This window comes from Aplidium turbinatum, chromosome 1, assembly GCF_918807975.1.
Source record: "Aplidium turbinatum chromosome 1, kaAplTurb1.1, whole genome shotgun sequence".
NCBI classification, from domain to species: Eukaryota; Metazoa; Chordata; class Ascidiacea; order Aplousobranchia; family Polyclinidae; genus Aplidium; species Aplidium turbinatum.
In genome coordinates, this window is record NC_137472.1 from 12,362,883 (window position 1) to 12,385,363 (window position 22,481).

Below are 22,481 nucleotides of genomic sequence, written 5' to 3' on the forward strand. Positions count from 1 at the left end.
AGTTGAATACATAGATAGCTGCAGTTAACAAGGACGATTTATACTGCAATTGATAAAAGTAATGGCACACAATACGCATAAGTTTTGTAGATTACAAATACAAATGTATTAAATTGTTGATTTCAGATACGCGGAAATTAAGTAGAATGTGGGTGTAAAACCACATAAAATCCACCACCAAATCTACGTGTAATACACGTGAAATAGTGTCGACACTTATACGTGTATTATACGTGAAAATTAACCTAAAATACACGATCCAAGGAACGTAGAATCTACGTGTCAGATACGAGGAAATTAGGTGTAATGCGAGTGTAAAACACGTAAGATCCACCACCAAATATACGTGGAAAACACGTGTATTAGTGTTGTCAGATACGCGGAAATTAAGTAGAATGCGGGTGTAAAACACGTAAAATCCACCACCAAATATACGTGGAAAACACGTGTATTAGTGTTGTCAGATACGAGGAAATTAGGTGGAATGCGGGTGTAAAACACGTGAAATCCACCACCAAATATACGAGTAATACACGTGAAATAGTGTCGACACATATGCGTGTATTATACGTGAAAATTAACGTATAATACACGACCCAAGGTACGTAGAATCTACGTGTAATAAACGTGAAATTTCTAGCTGGGTTACGATGCCCAGTGTTCACTGCTGTCCCGTCACAACCCGTTATTCGAATTCCATCCACGTTCATATTCTCGTCGATCATACATTTTTAAATGTAAACTGAACGACCACTTGGTGTTGTGACATGAGAGATGAAGATGTCACCAGGTTGTGTCAGTAGAACGTAATGGTTTCTTTTATTTTTCGCCTGTGGTGGTAGTAATCAAAGATATATGATTCATCCTTTCTCCAATCGAAATAGAGCGATATAAAGTTATTGACGACATGTTGGGTTAGTTTCAATCCAGTACGCCTCTTGACTCGGCTATGTCTCACTTTCCGTGGGCCAATAATGATGTCTGTGGAGAAGTCTTCTCCTAACACATCCTGCAAAGTAGCAGTGGCAATAGCAGCAACTGTTTTGTCAGAAACCATCTTTCGATCGGCTTCCCTGGCAACACAAGTGATTGGGATGGTATTGTAAGCACTACTTGTTGAGACACTCTCCATGAAACTCGGATCATTATCGGATGAATAAGATAAAGAGTCGGTTTCACAAAGTTTTGTTTGTGGCGTGTTAAACCACACAACTATTAGAAGTTCGCTCACTGCGTAGGATTGCCGGATTGGGCGAAAAGATGAGATAAAATGACAAAATTTTCCGCAACATTTCGACCAATCTGGCAACCCTGTTATAGAAACAGAGGGTCATTGGGGTAATGGTTTGCTGTGCACAAAACGATTTTAAACTTTGAGGAAATGTTTAGAAGGTAAAGTGGCACCTATGTTCAAATTTATATGATAAATGGAGAAATCGACCCACCCTAGACTGCACAATAAGCTTATATCACAATAACATACAAACTGCAACATGACAGCGAATGGGCAGGAATGTCTGTAATCAACACTTTTTGTGCGTGAGCCAGTTTTCGAAACTAACCTTTATCTTCAACGTCTATAAAGGAAAGCAGAAATTTAATTGTGTAATTGCCATAACTTCATTTGAGGCTTGACTTGCATATCATTTTTAATTCAAATCAACAAGACAAAAGTCTTGCTTGTTCAGACGAAACTACAAGATGATTATTAATTTCAATACGAAATGCGAGAATACATTCCTGGCAAACAATTCAAGTAGGCCTACAATTTAAAATGCTTTCGAGTTTAACAAATGTGCCTTAGATGGCATTAACACAACCCTCCAAGACACACTCAAAAAAACTTTCACCTTATTGTCGAACGCATCTAAAGCGGTCTGCAGCCTTGCAAGTTCCTCAATATTTGGATGTCTCAACTCACCATTACCATCATCAAGGCAACGGGACATATCTGAAACTTTTTCAATTTCGTGGAATATCTTGGTAATGTCATCGACGCTTGAAAGATAATTTCCTGGAAGATGTAGCTCAACAATCTACCACAAATCAAAAAGTTCATAAAATATATAAAGATATATGAGCAGTGCCGGATTAACTATTAGGCAAATTAGGCGCGTGCCTACCGCCCAGTCAAAATCCAGACCAATTTAAAATCAGTAAAAATTAAGTCATGTTTTCAAAATAATTATTTTCTAAGTATTTATCTTAATGGCTCTGTTTTTCCAGATGAATTAAATATTGCAAATTTCGTCAGTTTATGTGCTGGTATAAAGACTATAAAGAGCAAAGACGCGATGAAACAGCAGCAACATGAAGTGTCCAGAAGATGTTTAAAATGCTACACACCACTGGTGTTTATAATGCATTTCCGAACACTAAAGTAGCACTTAGAATGTACTTGTCTCTAATGACTACGAATTGCCCGGGGAACGCTCGTTTTCACAACTGCAACGAATTAAAGACGTTAAGCGATCAACAATGTGTCAACAACGTCTTGGTACACTGGCACTTTAGTGTATTGAAAGCTATCTACTCCGTAAGATAGGCCTCCAAAAACTAGTTAACGGGTTTTCAATCGCAAAAACGCGCAAATGTGTTATTTAGTTAGGCATGATATGACCAAGTTTTTGCACGGTGCCCTGTGTTATAGTTGCAACAACGATCTTTGTGAGAATGATTTGGCAACACTGATAATTCTAATTTTGTTAGTTGGCAACCCTGATTTTCGGGACACTTATTAAATGTGTCTACATGCCAGCAGACTCTTAATCCGGCACTGTATATGAGTTCTCTGTTTAATGCGTTTCTTCGATCATTCGGTATTGAAATTGACAAAATTTTATAATTTAAACTAAAATGCCTAACGCGTGTTCTACTTTTTGTTTTCAAGGTTATTTTTTTTTAATAAAAATTTCATTTTGAACGGGTAACCCACTGGGCAGGTAGACTATCTTACATATTCCCTAAGCTTACTTTGAGATCCGTTGTGTACTGTACCTTCTACAAGACTCAAAATACTCTGGGCTGTTATTGAACTATATACATCATCCTAATTTGTAGGAGAGTAAGATAAATATTTTTCGATGATGCATATATTAGGAGTTGAAAGTTTTTCAATATTCCTTAACCGCGGCCTCTCTGCTGCTGCGTAAGTCGTTCTTGAAACAGGTGACAGTAATTCAAGGATATTCTAAATAGTCGTTGTATAATGACTACATAACAGATAAACAGAGCTTGATTGAAAAAGAAATTTACATGCAAATGACTGAATTAATTAGTTTTCTTATCTTTTGATAATTAATTTTCAAAAAAATTTTTCAGATTGTTTATTCCGGATGCATAAATCACTAAAAGCGCACGAATAGATTCTTTTTTTGGCATTCAGTTGATTCGTGTTGAAATAAGTTTCTTTGAATTTTGTTTTATTGATTCACAGCCATTAAAGAAAAAAATCCTAAACAGTTCAAAATTTGCAATGATCTATTTTCATTTCTTTAATACACACAGTACAGTAAAGAAAGCATTTTAAACATTGATAGGACAACTTTTCAAAGTCAATTGCTTGAGATTAGGTTAATATAAAACGCAATAAATGGATCGCTTGCCAGTAACTAACGTCACGGCTATTAACATATCAAACTCCTTAATGACATAATTGTTAGTCAACTCATCTCAACTGGAAAATTTCGCAACATAATGTGCTACGACAACATCCAAATCGTGCAAAAAAAGACGAGCAAAAAGATGATTATAATTTGCCTTTTATGGCTGTGTTTAGTGGTGAGTTATACAAAAATTTCTTTGGCATCATTGAGAATTATTTCACTTCTGAAAAGCTTAACTATATCTGACACGTTAAAGTGCATGTGTTTAATTTGCTGGTAGCCTACTCGCCATGGCCTGTATCATTTATGTCTCTCATTCATGACTGAATAGTTGTTTTATTGTTTCCTTGTCAGTATGGGAACTTTGTTCAACGTTTGCAGTTGAGAAGGAGATATAACCTGCACATTTCAAACATGCAGCATTGCAGCCTACTGTTTCTCCTCCTGGGAAATAAACTGATTGGTGGATGGCGCTGTGGAATTTGTTTAGAGTTATATTGTATAGCTATAAATTATTGAGTTCTTTAAAAAACCTTCAAATAAAATAATACCAATTATTTTTCATTAGAAAAAATAAATGTGATGTTTTCTGTGGTTAGCCTTCAGTGGAGTAGGTGTACGGCAACACTTGATGAAACTGTTATGAACTAGCTTTCCACCACTTGCCCTATGGTTTGAAAACATGTGATTCATACGTTAGAAGGTCATTTTATGTACAACAATGGCTTTTTGAATCAAAATGTAATTACTAAACATTTTAATGTCATCTGGCTGTTGCACAACGAGAAACTTGTAGTTTTTGTCTGCCAGCTCATCTCAAAAATTTTTTTCAAGTTTTTGGAAATTTTTGATATTATCACTGATTTCAACAAAAAGATTCAGCTTTTTCTATTTTCATTTTCAACCCTTCTTTTTTGGATGTAGAATGTGTAGTTGTCTACCCTCAAAGTGTTTCACGCAACTTAAATGTTATTTTGAAGCTTACAGTGAAATGTCAACCAAAAGTAAAAGCGTCGGCTGCGTAGCCGAGTGGTGAGAACGTCTGCGCGACGTTCGAAAGGACGTAGGTTCGACACCGCTCCAGAGCACGTGGCTGTGTCTCGGACACTTAATGGCAAGCCAAAGTAAAGGGAGCAGCTAACTCGAAGACTATATGTCACTTCGCTGCTTCCTGTCGTCTGTTGTATCGCATCTGTGATCGCAGTGTACTGTATGTTATCGCAATGGGCGCAAATAAAAACAAGATTATTATTATTACTATTGTTGTTGGTTCATAATTGAAATCGAAGGCTGTTTATGGTTCCCATTAATAATTTACTTTGTAAGTGTGTTGTTGTTAAGCCAAAAACGTTTTTGGCTGGGCACGGATATCACATTACACTAACACTTCCTTGTTTTGCAAAATGTAGCAAATTTGCTCCAAGACGAAGAAATAAAAGTCGAAAACATAAAATATGTCTTCTGCTTTTTGTACTGTTGGAAGTTTAAATGATCCCAAAAGATAATGCATTATATTATATTTCAAGCGCTGTTGAGCTCGTATCTGTCAGTGCATCTACTGTATCTATCTGCATGTTTAGCCAGAATGCACCCCAGCTGTGATGTGTGAAAACAGACTTCATGTAAATTCATTTTTTGATAATATTACGACCTGAACACAGCTCATAAAACTTGTAAAATATTGCAATTATTTGGGATTTAAATTCATTTGATGTTGTAACTTACAAGAAAAACAGACGAAAAATAAAAATGACAAAAAATTGGTACTTAAGTCTCCAAAGGCACTTTGTTTTATGTAGCTATTTGTTGATACTTTTGGGTTCATATGGTAACATACAGTTATTGCTAAAGCACACTAAGGGTCGAATGTACCAACAGTGATTAAACTGTATTTAACTTAATCTTAAATTAAACTACAATTAAGTGAGACTTTGGTATGCACCAACACCAAGGGCTATTTAAACCATGATTAAACTGTGATTAACTAGGAAGTTAAGTAACAGAGTTAATACAGCTCCAGAGTAGGTTTAAAGCTTGATTAACTTTCCAGCAAAGGTTTCTAGTACTGGTATTGTATTAGTTCTTGGTAATTGCAACATCAGGCTGCACCTTTTGAACTACGGTATGGAAGGTGTGATGTGTGATAGGATTAGAATGATCAAAATGTAATTGTAAAGGTTCTTCACTTTTCATGGACAGCAACTGATTGAGCTGAGGTTATGGGTTGCTTACCAAAATTTGGCTATTGTAGCCATGGGTGCCGGAACAATTTTCGACTGGGGGGTGCAGGATTATGAAAACAAGGCATTTTTGTTGCTGAAAGGCCAATTCTTTTAAAAGTTTTAAGATAAGATATAGCGATAATGCTCATCTATCAGCTCACTATTGAGTAATGAACAAGTGTCCGGCATACAAAGAAAGGCATCATGCTTTGTTATAATGATGTAAACTACTGACTACTGTGTTGCAGAATTTTGTGCCGTGAATATTATTTTGAGGCAAAAATAAAAGATTACAATTAGGCTAAAAGCGAATAGCAGAAATTGTTATATTGCAATATGTGCAGTAGCTTACCGGCACCCCTGATTGTAGCATATGTTCTATTACTGATGGCTTGGTGTGGCTTTATACCTGTAATACACTGTCCCAGGCCTATAAAAAATTGTTTAACAAGCTGTTTTCGAATAAGGACCTTCTGCTGATCCTTCTTTTAGGATGAATCAGGCTGTAGAGGTTTTAGGGAGTATGTATGATACCGTAATAACTATATTTGATATATTATATGCATGTGGCTGTCCATATTTTAGCATTCAATGATATGTTATATAGAACTATTTCTATGGTAGGAGTTGTTGTATAACATGGATATACATACTATTTTAGACCCCTTTCTAGGGATGTCCCAAAATACATTGTCCCAGGCCTATTAAAAATTGTTTGACAAGCTGTTTGAACATATATATATTTATATAATAACTGGATAGTAGCATCAAAAGAAAGTGCTCAACTGGCTCAGTGTATATATGTGACTGTTCATATTTTGGCATTTCATGACATATATATAGAACTATTTTTATGGTAGGAGTTGTTGTACAACATACCGTACATACTTGATACTCATACTACATTGTCCATCCCTAACCCTTTTGCTTGTCATCAATGTTTACCTAATCACAGTGACCATGCACACCTATCACTTTGTATTTTCATTACATGTATGGAATTCATGTGTACCAGTGTGTACAATTAGATACAAAATAGTAATAACATGGTTGATGCAGTGAATGTAGTGGATTCTGCTGAACTTGATGCTGAAGACCTCACATAGCGAAGTTTGGAAGCAAAGGTTTCGGTGCTTGCGAATTCCTCTCCGAACTAAACTGGATGACACCCTTCCCATTATAGTCGCAACTGCTTGTTTGCATAATTTTGCTGTTCGCCGTGGTGGATTTTGAAGAATCTTCATCTCACGCCAACTCCAGCATAAAGAGCCAACAGCAACCCATGCCCACAGTTGGTGGAAACGCAATGAGACGGAAATTTATCACTCAATACTTCTAAAGTAATCCGGTCTTGGAACTCATACACCAATCTTGTCACCAGGAGGACATGGGTTGTCAATATTTTTAAACTAAAGTAATATTTTTAACGTAATTGATTGATTTTCACCCAGTGCTGTAAATGAGCCGGTTGCTGTTTTTTTTCATTGTACACCTGATGAGGGATCTGTGAGTAAATACACAGCCAGCAAATCATTTTTTTACATTGATTCAACGTTTACAGACGTTGAATCAATGTAAATAGTGGTTGATTTGCTGGCAGGGTAGTAGTTTTTTCTGTCTGTTTTAATGAAGTTATGAAACCATGGCTACAGCTACCTGGTGTGTTTATTTCTAAATTGTTCTGTATGAATAACAATTACGAACAGCGAAAAGTTACAACCATTCAATTGTACATATACAAAATGTTATCACAAGGGCGATTTTTTGTAACCAAAATGACTTCAATTTTGCAAAAAAGTCACCAAAAAGTAACTTTATTCAACGAAAACAAGAAAGCGAAAGAAATGGCAACAATTCCACATAAAAAAGCATCTAAATTAGTTTCAATTTGTACTCAAATCAGAATTACACATTCAAATTACACAATGTAATGTTTTACATTCTCTGGGAAGAAGTTTCTGTCAATCGAACACTTTATACAAGTTAGCTGTTGCAGGAAAAAACAAACACTTTAGCTGTTGCAGGGAAAACAATTGGTAAAATATAGTTAACACAATTTGTTTGATCACAAAAAATTATTAACGAGTTTTCGGTAATACACGTGATACAAACAAGCATGGGCTCATGCATACCTAAAATCCATATTATACCATAGTAGAGTACATAAAATGTAAATTCATCTCTCCAGTAGCAATAAAAGATATACAAATAGGGGAATTAGGCAAAAAAGTATGCAAAATAAAGTGACCTAACAAATGAAAAGTAATCTAAAAACACAAAAAGTGACTTTTGGTAACTTTATAACATCTTAAACATTGACCCCCCACAACCATGAAATTTTGGTTATACATTTCTTTTGTTAATTGGTACAACTATAAAAAATTAACTTTGGTTACAAAAAATCGCCCTAGTTATCACATAAATACTTTAACAGAGTAGCAAAGCTCAAATTTGTTATTTTTTACATTGCTCGATTTGTGCTTGTATCAGTTGTTCAGCTAATTCAAATTTTCTTTTTCGGTGTCATTTGGGGTGGACCACCGCCAGTGGTGAAGCGTTCTTGGCGGGCCAAAGAGACCCTTTGTTTTGCTTGGGCCTTCATGTTTGTCCACAACCTTCAAAGCGTACTCTCTTCTTTAACTGCCAAGGTTGAGGCACCATTAAAATCTTTGGTGAGTTCCCGCCAGGCATCATTTTTGTTGTGTATAGTCACACCATCAGTCTTCTTGCATTCAATAATATTGCGATATGTTGCAATGCAAGTGAGAAACAGATCTTTTTTCGTGTGGAGAAAACTTTTGCGAACGTTGTTTTGACATTTTATAAATGAATTATAATATATAAATTTAACAGTCAAGAAAAAATGTTGAAATATTTGTTCTACACTGAAATACAAAACAGTAAAATAATGTAGTCAAATCATTTCAGAAAAATTTATATTAGCCCAATGTTTATGAAAATAAATTTCTAGTTGGCAGTTGTGTCTTGATGAAATGCATTCCATTACCTCCACCTTAACATCTAGCCGCCTGACTGGTGAGAGCGTCTGCTCGATAACTGTATGGTTCCTTCGCTGCTTCCAGTCGTCTGTTGTGTTGCATGTGTAATTGCAGTGTACTGTATGTTGTCGCAATGGGTGTAAAATAAAACATGTTGTTTTTAACAAAGCCTGAGCAGTACCGTACTGTAAGCTGGTCTGGCCAGTTTAGCACCCTGTAGTCTTGTAGTGGCATTGCCAGGAGTTTAAACAGCAAGGAGTCAATCCATATAGATGGACCCCCTCCAATGTGTTGACTTAGGCAACCCCAGTAACAGGTGAAGGCCTCCCTCAGAGAATTTTGAAAAAATTACATTAAATTTAGTTCATTCTGAGTATTTCGAGCACAAAATGGTCAAAAACAAGATAAACCTCTTTCAAAATGCAACGGTTTCTATCAGGGCCATTGAGAGAACATTTTGGGCCCGGTACCAAGCAAAAATCCAGGCCCCCAAAGCTTTGAAAAGCAAAGCAACTTGCAAAGCGACCTTGCACAACCGTCGCTGACCCTTGAAATGCCCTTTCAAAACTTCTTAAAAAGCATGAGAAATGGTTTCTTGATATTAGACTGTCATAACACCTCTCCCATCCCAGGTTAGGAAACACTGTTCTAAGTGGAATTGTCTCAAAGATTCACTTTCAAATTTCTGATGAACAACCTTGTAGCCTAACTGCATCTGCTAAATTCAGCTGATTTCAGGCTGCTTCTGCAATGTAGTGAAAGTTACGGCACCCCAACTTCAGTAGTTAAAACCAGGGAGCACTTTAAAAAGGTGTTTCATTGGCACCTGACAAAAGGGCTGCTTAGTAGGCTACCTGGCTCAGTACACATTACAGCAGATATCATTTCGAGCAAATTTGTGAATACCGGTCCAGCTTACGTTTCTATCAAATAATTTATCAGCAAATATAACGCTTTTTGCCATTGCTATGAACAAATAATGTATGTAGGACGTAGGTACCTTTTTCTACCACTGAACTGTACTGAACCCCAAACAAATACTCATTGCTAGAGTTATGACTCAGCAAAAACCATCAACAGTCTGATTAAATCATTGATTAGCTAATCATGCACAAAATTTTGTTGGTGCATACCAACAACGAATTAACTTTAATCACTGTTTAGTTAATCAATGATTAACTTTAATCATTGTTTAAGTTAATCACTGTTGGTGCATTCGACCCTAAGTTTATATTATTCAAATGTGACATAGGTAATTTTTGTTTTACCTTTTCATTTGCTGATGAAAGAACTTGATTGGATAATAATAATTTTATGGTTGTATTTATTGTCGCTCTACAACATCTAAAGGGAGCTGTAAGATCTTTTAGCGACATGGCTCATTTTAAATGTTGTATCAAGTTTACTATGTCAACACATCATTACCCAACTTATCCTCACTGCGTTATGCAAGAAAGGACACAATCGCTACCGTTTTTAAAGTCTTCGGTTTGAGCCGACCTGAATTCGATCTCAGCACCAGGCAAGCGAAACAAGGGCAATTTTTTTTAGTATGCCGGTAGGCTATAATTTTTAAATTGCTTACAAGTTTTTATTACATAGGCTTCATACTTAGCATTATCTTTAAAGTCCAGTATGCTCATTGGTCAATGAGATTAGCAAAAAAGGAAATAGAAAATAATAAGAAACAAAGACTTTGTGAAGAAAGAGGCGTTCTTCCCGGCTATCAGCACAAGGCTGAGCACTCACTATAGTAGGCTACAGCGAGCAGTTGCGATTCGCTAACCATAACGGTGTAGCTTCCACGCTAGCCATTCAGACCATCCAATCAACAACTGACGAGCCCAGCCTCATGGGCGAAACACGGTGTCTATCGCTGTCAATTCTTGCTACATATCGGCTGCCGAGAAACAAACAAAAAACTTTAATATTGTCATAATTTTGAATTATTATAAAAACTCACAGCACAACTTTTGTTGATGAACAAATTGGCCATGACCAACAAAATATAATAATACATTTTTGAATATTTTTTCGAAATACAACTACTGCTGCAACCACATTTCACATGTAGGCTATCATTCCAAAATATCAGGTCGCTTGAGTCATTGGGAGATAGAAGAATGTCGCAGGTCTAGTTTAGATAACATTACTCACAGATGTTACATAATTCAGCTTGAAATAAATCACATGCCTAATATAAAATGTTAATTAATAAAGAATGTTCAAAAGGAGAGCTAACCCAATATTGCACCAGGAACAGCAAACATATTGTGCAATATTGCTTGTTCAGCGACAAGTTGGATTAAATTCAAAAATGTCTGCCAAATAAATGCCTGTTCGTTTTCCTTGTACTGTATATTTTTTAATTGCTAGTTTTGAATTCGTGCTTCGCATCATAGTAAGCCATACTTTTTCGTTAGCAATGTATTTGGTATATAAAACACACAAAGTGCGTTGAAAAATTACTTAGATTTTTTGTTTGTTTTATCTTTATGTTAGATATGTTTAGATTGGTCAATAGGTTACATGTGATCATTTGTTTGGAATCAAAATGCTGCTAGCTCTGCAGATAAGAGATAAGGCTTATTTTCAATCTCCTAAGAGCTGATATGGCAAATTCCTTTTGCTACATAAACTAGTGAAGGAATAGATCGTGGACGTTGCTATAATAGCATCTGGACTGGAAGCCAAACGCTTCGGCCCAAGATGAGGCTCAAACAGACGGCCATATTGAAGTTTTTCTATTACTTTTGACATGCTATTTTGAGTTTGGCATTTTGACATAATTTTGGCGTTTTTTAACTTTTTTTTAGCATTTCACATAGTTAAAAAACTCTGTTTTATCAATTTGCATTAGCCTATTTACAAAATATTAGGTTTAAAAGGGCAACTTTTTCAAAACATTGATGAGGCTTTTCATAACATTGTATTTTCAGCTAATTTAGTTAACAAGATTATTTCCATAGCATAAGCCCTAAGGTGTTGCTACCGAGCCATAGTTTAACCTGACAATCCATTAAAAAACGACATATTTCTTAAATTAGCATAAAAACCGCCAATCTAATCATCCTGTTTGAGCATCATCTTGAGCGGCAGCGTTTGGTTTCCCTTTCAGATGCTATTATAGCGACGAAACCGTGCATAGTCTACTGAAGAATGCGAACCAAAGTTTTTGTAATTCGTACAAAGGTCTAGAACAACGGTGTTCAACCTGCGGCCGTACGCCACATGCGGCCGTCGATGAATAATTATGCGGCCGTTAACACGTAATTTAATAAGCATGTGTTGGCGGCCGTGCCCTGTTTTTGAAATAAAAAATTATTTCATTAAAAAAATGAAATGTATTTTAAATATTATAGGCTACAAGGATATCTAGAACCACTGGATACCCTTGTAATTATATATTATATTTTAGATGTTAAAACTTGAAAAACATTCTCATCATAAGTTTTTGTAGGTTAGGCTATATTGTTAACATAGTTTTGGGAGAAAATTTTTCCTCAACCCAATTTCATTGTAACTGTAGCCTACATTCAGTGCCGGTTTTGGAGTGTGCAAAACGTGCGATCGCACAGGGCCCGCAAATTAGGGGGGTCGCAGTTTACTCAGAAAATGTAGTAATTTTTGTCATTTCCAATGGAAAAAATTCAATTCGATTCACAAGCAAGTACCGGTATCCTTGAAGTCAGTTGCGGCTTTAGGGTGAGGCAAGTGCTGAGATTGTCGCGTCGGGCTACCTTTGCTACCGGACAGCACCATTTTATAGTAATATTTATATCCAAATTTTTGTTTAACATGCTCTCAGAATGCACCAAACTCAAATTAATTTTTCAAAAATTTCTGAGGGAGGTCCCCGGACGCTGAGTGTAGCCTTTGGCGAACACGCCGTCAACCCCCTTCCCCTTTCAAAATACCTACCTACGCTACTAAATTGGATCATTGTCATTGGGACCGGCAAAACATATTCCGCACATGGCCCGAAATACCCTAAGACTGGCACTGGTCATTGCATTATGTCCTTAAAAAGAAAAAGAACAGTAGCAGAGGAGAAAAGGGTATTCAATTCCAAATGGGAGTTGGATTATTTCATGATTGAGACTGCAGCGCATGCAGGGCCGGATAACCATTAGGCTAATAAGGCTATAGCCTTAGCCCTGGAAAAATTCGGACTTCAATTTTTGTAGGGCTGATAGTATGATACAGATTCAATACTAGTAGGCTACAGTACAGTTTTTGCTTAAAAACGAATTACTGAGTTGAGTCATTACATATGAAGACCCCATTTCCAAAACCACGTAGGCGCCACCTTTACCGAAATTGAGTTTAGAGCAGGGCTTTTCAACCTGGAGGTCCCGAGCCGTATTTCGGAGGTTCGCGAGGCGCTTGAAATTCCAGTGTATTGTTTTCAATTCTTTTTTTGCCAGAAAAGATTAAAAACTTTGTTTTTTTCGCAATCGACCATTCCTCTACTTGAGGTTATTATAAGTAACGTTTAATTTAAGCTTTTAGACGTTGCAAAGGCTTCAACAATAGGAAAGCATTCGATGTTTTTCACCAAGTTCTTGTACGTTGTTTTGTGCAGACTAAAGTTAACTAGAAACCACGCTATGGTAAAAAAGCAAAATTGTGTAGAATCCTATGCAAAATATAGATTTCTCAGTATCGTTTTCAATGGCATTAAAAGAATAGTGTCGGCTATTTACTTTGAAAGTTCCTTCAGCAACAGGTGCACGCATTGACAAACTTAATAGTTGAAAATATGCAGCACCAACCGTCTCACTGAAATTGATATTAATCCATAAAAGATTGCAATAAATTCAACTGGTGAAAGTGCGAAAACGTAGATTATTCTCATTATTTTTTCTCCTATTATCCAGGTAAGCTTGACAGAAAATGGAAATAGCAATCGGAGGAAATATAATAAAAGCGTAATAACATAGCAAAAAATCGTTTTTCGTTTCGGAAGTTTACGTTGGAATAGCAAAACTAAACATAGGCTAACTGGATGTCGTCATGAATCAAATTTGGTTAAATTTTGCAGTAAATATGCTTTTGTTGAATACTTTTATGAGGGGAGCGAGACTACATTGATCGCTCTCAGGGGGTCGCAGTGGAAAAAACGTTGAAAACCCCTGGCTTAGAGTGTCATTAGGTAAAGTATTACTATAGGTACCTACTATCCATTTCTTTCTTTCTAAAATCTTTTCCATCTACTTCAAATGTGACAATAAAAATTGTGTTTGTTTCCAAAACCAATTATGCGCCATCATTAGCCATTTTTCGGTTATGTTTATGTTATTTTGCAGTAAATAATTTCAATTTTGCATGTATCATTTTTTCATGTATGTATTTTTATTACTTTTGTAGCTCGCTTTGCAAAATTAGGCCCTTCTCTAGTAAACAGCTTTAGGCCTACAGTACCCTTAATCCGGCCCTGAGCGCATACTATGATACGTCAAGTATGCAGTCAAGTAGTTAAAAATGTTGAAGGAAATAATGCAAAGCAGCCTTTTTGTCGTCATATGTCACACCATTATGCAAAATTGGAAGGCGAGTCGAGGAAATTCTATGTCGAAAATTTGAAGAAAGTGTGAGTCTGCCTTTTCAAAAATGAAGTAGGCTACGGTACCTAAAAAACAAGTACCGAACAAATTAACTGAGACTGGTGTCTTAACTGGTGCTAGTATGCTAAATCAAGGGAGTTGCAATGTCGCAGACTTTTATTGAATAAATTCATTTAAAAAAATGTTTGCTATTTTATGGTAATATTAGGTATAGCCTAAGTATGATAAGTCTAGTAGATATTAACAAATAAATTCTTCTCTCAGATAATGCAAAGTAAAAATAAATCCTTTAAAACTCACTGGCGGCCGTGCTTTATAAACTTAATCTGAATGCGGCCGGCAATAGCAACAAGGTTGTGCACCCCTGGTCTAGAATCTAGATTTTTATTACGAAGTAATCCGCATAACGATCTCAATGCCGTGTTGATTTTATATTTATGCTTCAAACGGGTAACTTTAAGCAAATTTTATTCAGATTCAGAATCTTTAATCCGGGGGTTTGCAAACCGTAGCCCATGAGCCGAAATTTTTTTGGTCTGCTTTGGTTCAAAGTTTAAACAAAGTGTGGTCTTCGAGACTTTGTTTTGTAACAATTAATAAAAAATTCTTTTACGCAAATTTGTCATCCCAGCCAACAAGTTCGACTGGGGGCCAGCAAAAACTCAAATGGGCACTTGGGCTTGTAGGCGTACCATGTAGGTTATTTAGAAGTCGAAAATGGGTTAACACAAGTCTAATTTTTCGTGTTTATTTAATTAATTGCCCCAAATCGAGCCCCATCTTTAAATTTCAACTTCTTGAAAATAAATGCGATTATCTTTTCATATAACTTAACAACAAATCTGCCTCCTCACCTGATAGTGCGTCAACAGCAGCTTTAAAGGGAGCAAGAGCTTCACACATGTCGTTAATTCCTTTCAATGCTTGCATCAGATAAATCAAACTGAATATCAAGCTGCAGCAACGCCAATTTGATCTCTTTCCTCAGCTCGTAGAATCTCTCCAGCATGGTTAGCAAACTGTTTCATCTGGTCTTACAATCTAATAGAAGCATCTTCTCTTTTCCAAAAGTCTCCAGAACAAAAGGCTGGAGATTATCATCGTTTTTAACGGGAGAACGTCTAAAGATTTTGATAGTTTTTCGCACTTTGTTTACTACTTTCTGCAATCTGCAGGTTAGGTGACAAGACTGGAGTGGCTTCTATTTGTTTAGAATTGTCTTCATCTTCATCCTCAGTAGTGGACTCAGTGTCACTTCCGGAGCACTTTTCATTTTTAAGCAATTTTCAAGCACTTTTCAATTTTCAAGCAATTTTCACACGCCAAGTGCATTTGGCGTGTGATTTGCTTTCTTATACAGAACATCACAAACAGCTAAATGGATTCCGTGGGCATAACAAGTCACATGGTGAGGACTATAGTTTCCTTTCCGAGTTTTACTATAAGACTTGCACCATCAGTGACTGTTGCAACTACATCTGTGTTTAAGTTCAGACCAAAGAATTCCAATAATTCTTCGACCAGTTTGATTGCCTTTGCTGCATTCATGGTCACTTTAATACGAATCACACACAGCGATCGAAAGGCACCCTTAAAATGAGCGTTAATATTCATGTATCGCCGATTTCGTGTAGACGTTGATTCGTCTAACCCAGCGGTTCCCAAACTTTTCTAAAAAAATTTCCTGGTGGATCCTGTGCAATTATTTTGATATTTTGCAGCCTTATAAAAATCAAATAATGCTATAGGAAAAATGCAAAAACCACACCATTTAAAGAAAAAGGAAAAACTATGAAATACGTTAAGCATTTAATGGGATGGGTGCACTTGTTTTGCTGCAATTAAGTCATCAATTTTTGGTTTGGTTTTGGTCCAATCCGTTTCTGTATTTGTTTTTCATATGGAGTAGAGTGGAAAAGGCTGCCTCACACTCATAGGTGATTACAAAAGGAACGAGCACTTTTAGAGCCATTTTAGAAAGATTTGAATAAGACTGTCCCAGTGTCCTATTTCTATCTAAAAGTCACTGCAGCGCATTTCTCCGTGAAGAAGTTTTGCGCCATCATCGTTAATCATATCAATAAACCCTTCTTGAATTTTATTCGATTCTGAAGTTAAATCGTCCAACTTGAGTGCAAATGGGGTGTTAAATGAAAAGGTGCAATTTGTCAAATTCCTGTACCTAAATTTGGAAAATAATGTGAGATTTCTTTACTGATAATGGACACGTGCTGTTTCATCACTTCAATAATATCATCATTTGCTTCAAGTTCGTTATCATCCAAAAATTGATTAAGCTCTGGAAAAGGCACAAAGTTTTTCTTTTCCCATTTGGAACCCCACAGCACTATTTTTGTATTAAAAGCTGTCAATTTTTCGTGGGAGTGAAGAGCGTTTATTTCTTTTCCTTGCAAAGCCAGGTTGACAAAGTTGACAGATTCAGTAATACGGCATAAGTGTGCTTCAAGCCTATGATGCAAACACTAATAACAACGTAAGATAGTTAATTGGAGTGATGAGGTTGATGAAAAAGATTATCGAATATTTAAACAACCACTGTCTAGTTAAGAGACAGCAAAATACGTCCTGACTCTAACGATGTCAGTCTCAAAAAGACAATTCAAAAGCGACCGCGAGATGACGTCACGACAACGACAGTCGATAAACAATTTTACGATTGCAAAGAACGATTAGATTTGAAGGGGATTCATAACACCTAATGTTTAAAAACTTTTTAATAATTTTTTTTCTAGTACAGCATAATAGTACAGCTATAATGTTTAAAACAATAAAACATTCGCTAACTAAAGACTAATAATAGAGCAAGCATTAAGCTTCATTATCGAATTACAATAAAAAAATCTCATTGCGGTCCCTCTGAAACTGCTTTACGGACCCCAGCTCTAACCACTCTAACGTGATCGAAAAACGTCCATTATTCTCTTTTATTGCCATAAGGTCTTCTTCAACAAACTTGCGAATTTTTTCGCTGTGCTTGATCACTAAATCCCGAACATGTTTGTGAGATCTTGGCAAATCATACCCGCCAGCCTTGAAGGCTCGATAAATTCGCTCACTTTTGGCAATTTGATGAAATGTAAGCCCGTCCACAGCAGTTAATTGGCTAAGCAGTTCATCGAGGCTAGGCTTTTTTTGCTTGAAAAAGGAACCGATCTTTCTCACTTTCATTGTTGTTTAATCTTTTTTTGAAGTCTCAGTTTCAATCATACACGATTTCACTGCGATTTTATGTACAGACCTTAAATGAGTTATTAGTCCCTTTGTACTGGACCCTGAAGCTTTCAAAACGCCTTGACACAAGTTACGTTTTGCTTTTTCCGTAGATTTACAATAAAAAAAGTTTTGCCACTCCTCGGATTTTATCTTAGAACTTACATCTTCAAAATTCGCCATTCTAAGCTAAATTTTAATTTCTCTTTTGCAAAAAGCTAGTGCAGAATTAGCAGAAACTGTACTAACAGCACAATGGCGCAACCATCTTTTCTTACGCTACGATATCCAGTTGCACTTAATCTACGACTGAAGCGATTACGTAGTTCATTGTTATAACATAATTGGCATTATTATCACACTAATGTGGATTGTTCAACACAACCAGCTGATATTGTAAAGCTGCTTTAAAACCAAAATAATGTAAGCGTCAAGCGATGTCGCTCTATATCAGCTTTTGTAGATGTTTTCTGGAAATCACGAGATTTAAATAAAACTCATCCCGGGATCGGGATTAGAAATACGGGTTAAAATCCCGGGATTCCGGGATCGGGGTCCCAACCCTACTTTGAACCACCACTACATTTATTGTAGTGCTCTCAGTTATCAAAAAAAGAATCTGAAATTTGCTGTAAAATTGTCCAAAAAAAATAAAATCCATAATAAATTGTCCAGTACTGTATGTTAATGTTAGTGCAATACAAATGTTAGTGCAATTACTTTGAAATGTAAAAAAAAACTAAAAATGGCTTATATTTATGAGAAAAAGTAATTTTTTGTTTAGTTTAGCATTACTTGATGTTATAATTCAAAAATTTCAATTTTGAAGCTATTTTCGGGAAATTAGAATAAAAACCGACTTTCTGATGTTTTTTTTATCTCAAACAATTTATTTCAATAAATTTGTTGAGTAAAAATTTAATTTCTATATGCACAAACACATGGCTAATATCTTATAAAATATTTTGGCTCTGTGATTTTCAAAGCTCCCGTTAGTAGCGATTAATTAGCACGGGGCTAAGATAGCCCATGACGTGCTTTTCGCGTACGAAAACAGCTCGTATTAAGATAGGGTAAAGTTAACACGTGGACGTCCACGGTTGACAGTAGTTTAAATAAAATAATACAATTTGCGCAAACTTTCAAATTACTCAGTGTGCCTTTTTGCGTCATAATTAATTTTATTCGTAGGATATACAAGCGTTTATGACGCAACATCTGCGTCAGTGGTTTTTAAACGTTTTTCGTTGCGACATTTTTGAAAAATTTTTTTGGACTTGCAACGCACTCAGCGATAGGAATTTCAGTTATTTTTATTTATTTGTGTTCTAGCCTTGATTTGCCTCACGACGAAATGAATTGAGAACTGTGCTATGTGATTGTTAAATCATAAGCAATTGCTACAGTTTTGCAATGATGAGTTCTCATGCACATTGCATGGGATAACAATATCTGTGAGCGCTTTATTATGCAATTGAGTTTGGATACGATGCGGAATCATTGTGTGACGCCCTTGAAAAATTGAAACTACGCACCAAGGGCGTGGCGACGCACAGTTTCAAAACCTCTGACCTAGGTTGTTTAACAGAAAAGCCAAAACTTTTCAGTTTTCAATGTTACTACTGTTCACGAAATTATGGCCAAGTTATCTGTCTCCGTATTGTGACATGGATTGTCGCGCAATCGTGACGTCATCATTGCGATGCACTGTCACGCTTGAGCGACAATCTCTCGTCATTCTTAAACAATTAAACATTAATAAAAAAGTGAACACATTTTCTATGAGTGACGTCCCTTAACGTCCATCTGGGGGGCCCGAACCAACTGGAGCGAGCACAGCAGTGCGTGCCCGCGCGCCCTCTACCGGAGCAACGCAAGAAATATCACGAAGCACGGTTTCAACGTGCGACTTCTTTGTGTTAGTGTCACATGCTACCAAAGCCACCCTCACCCTTCTCACAAACTCTTTTCCCTTTCGATGCTGCGGTAAAATTTCAACCACTCTGCCGATTCGGTAGTCCCCTCGTTTAGGCCGATCATTCATATCCCATATAAGGACCAAGTCTCCGGGTTCTAAATTGCGACAGATGTCTCGTCGCAATTTATTCGACATCCATTTTCTTCGACCCCGCAACTTAGGTAGACAGAAATCTGTCCAGTGACCCCAAAACTTATCAGCGAGTGACATGCTCTGCCGCGAATCTGCCAGCGTGGCCTCTTTTACCTCCTGCCTTAATTCATCCACCATGCAGTCGCGCGTCAAATTTTCACGTTTCAACCAGTTCACGTTCTCAAGATCATCGCAAACCTGTACTTTCCTGACTGTGGCACGACTGTCCGAACAAAGAGGAGACCGCCCCCCACCGGCTAGCCATCCCAACGGTGTGTTGATCGCGTGCGGCTCATACAACGTTTTACCAACTCGCTCTTCAAGCACAGTTAACAAGAATGGACAGTCGTCGCCTATCAAAATGTCCACAGTCTGACGATTTTCTAATTCCAACACACTAATGTCATAAAAATGTCTGTAACCACTCAATTCTTGCTTATGAGGCAAGGTTTCAATGTCATCGCTCCATGGCGTCGAACAAACAACATTATCTATATTAAAACTCTCACCAGTCGACAACGATTTTACCACAAATTTGACCAAACCAGTATCAACTTTCGCGTCACCGTTCAAGGTTTTCATGGTAAAGGAAATGTTTTCATGGGGCTGTAACCCCAACTCCGCACACAAAGATTTTGATACCAGCGTTATCTGGGATCCATAATCAAGCTGACAGTACACCAACTTTTCTAAGCCAGTTGCCGGTTTTATGACCTTCACAGCAACTGTTCGGTTTAAAACTTTACAAGGTGTCACTTTCACATTTCTCAAAGAGATTGATTTTTCTCTACCTTGAACTCCAGTTTTATTAACCGCAGACTTGTCAACTTTGTCCACAGCGGACTCGCGTACCTTCTTTGGAACTGGTTTGTTTGCTGGCCTATCATTAACGACCCATTCATGCAACATAGCGAAATGCTTCGGCGTTTTATAGTTAGCATCCTGACACTGATCACAGTTCATGGCACAGCGACAATCTCTAGCCCGATGCTTTCCTCCACAATTAGGATAACAGAGCCAATGTTTGTAGAAAAACTCTTCACGCTTTGCCACAGTCATACCTTGCAAACGATGACATACCTCCAAACCATGATCCACATTCACACCAAACGAAAGGCAACACTCACACAACGAGACACTCGTTTTTGACGTTGCAGAATTTATATTACCATAGCCGTCAACCTTGGCCGCCGTATGTTTCACTTGAAATGCACCCGCGTCCCTTTTACTCTCCGACTTACCAAAAGAATGGTTATTGCTCGACTTATGGTCCTCACTCATTAACCAAACGCCAAAGTCGGTTGATTTCGCATTTTCTTCCGCAATAACAAACTGCAACAAACTATCAAAGGAAGGGTCCGCCGTACAACCAAATTTATCACCTAAGAAATCAATGAAGCGTTGACGCGCATAAACGGGCAAACGTTTAGCTAGATCACAGACAAATTTCCCTTCAAGGTAGTCCAACCGCTTGTATGCTGCCGCATATATTTGGCAATCTAGTAATTCTGCCCGAAACTTGCGCCAACCAGTAATGTCAGCCCCCGACACACGCGGCCCAAATCGGATACTTTTAACACAAGCCTCAGAATTAAAACCGCCGCGAACAGAAAATCTTAAACACAAACGCTCCAATGCCATATTAGCACGCATTGCTTCGTTGTAACCTGGGGTGCTACTGATCACCAAGCTTATGTCTTGCGCAGCAGTTTTAATACATGCTGCTCTAATCAAGCTCAGTCTCATATCCTCATATGGGCATTTTTCTAACAAAGCATTTATCTCGTTTTTAAAAACAATAAAGGGCATAGAAAACCCGTCATATTGTATGAGCGAGGCCATGTCAAGATAGTCCTTCCTTGACGCTTTTTCGCACGCTCCGTCGTAGGCTATGGGCGGTTGCTGTTCTCTCCTTGCCATTACGTCACTTTCATGCAAGGGTAAGCCATAATACCCATCATGGACTGCACTACCCTTAGGGATATACCTAGTAGTATCAGTAAATCCTGGCGGAGGTCTAATAAGTCTCTCATAAACAGGTACATTTAAGCTAGGGGCCATTAACTTGTCTGCTTTGTTAGCAGCCTCCATATGGGCACAGAATTTAGACAACACTGAGTGAGGGGCTTTTTTTGGTTTCTCGCTTTCCTTGAGATGGGGACCATCTTTCACCTGGGCGCTCGTCTTGGAATCCCGCGTGCGATAACTCCTCAAGCTATGTGTCTTCTCTGTATAGCATTCCGACATGGCCATCTGCTTCTGCAAGCTTGCACGTACTTGTAACTTCCTAAGCTCTCTGGCCAGCTTACGCTCTTCTCGGGCTTCCTGTTCCCGGGCCTCCTTAAGCTTCCTTGTCTCTCGCGCCTCATCTAAGCGGTTCTCAATTTGAATCTGTTCTAATTGAGTTTCTAGATCAATCTGAGCTAGAATATGCGCAGACCTTCTGCTTTTCCCTGCAGATGAGGGAGGGACCCCAATGGTTATGTTTGGCAGGGAAGCTGAATTTACTGGGAGCGAGTCTGTTAGCTCCTCCCATCGTTCCTTACATCTCCTCACCAACATCTCAAACTCGGGGGCGACACGAGGTTCGGAGTCCTCTTTCTGCGTAATGGCACAAAAGTCTCTAACCCTCCAATCTAGAGCCTTGACATGCTGTGATTCAAATTCTATCACTTCGTCTCTGCTTCTTAGTTCCCCAAGCTGTCTCGTGGCCGCACTGATGTCACTAAGTAGCTGACGCCTTCGTT

General features: G+C 37.6%; 1 pseudogene; it reads right to left on the reverse strand.

Annotated features, from left to right (window-relative positions):
- Positions 1-796: 796 nt before the first annotated feature.
- LOC145777659 (uncharacterized) lies at positions 797-17,807 on the reverse strand (annotated as a pseudogene).
- Positions 17,808-22,481: the final 4,674 nt, after the last annotated feature.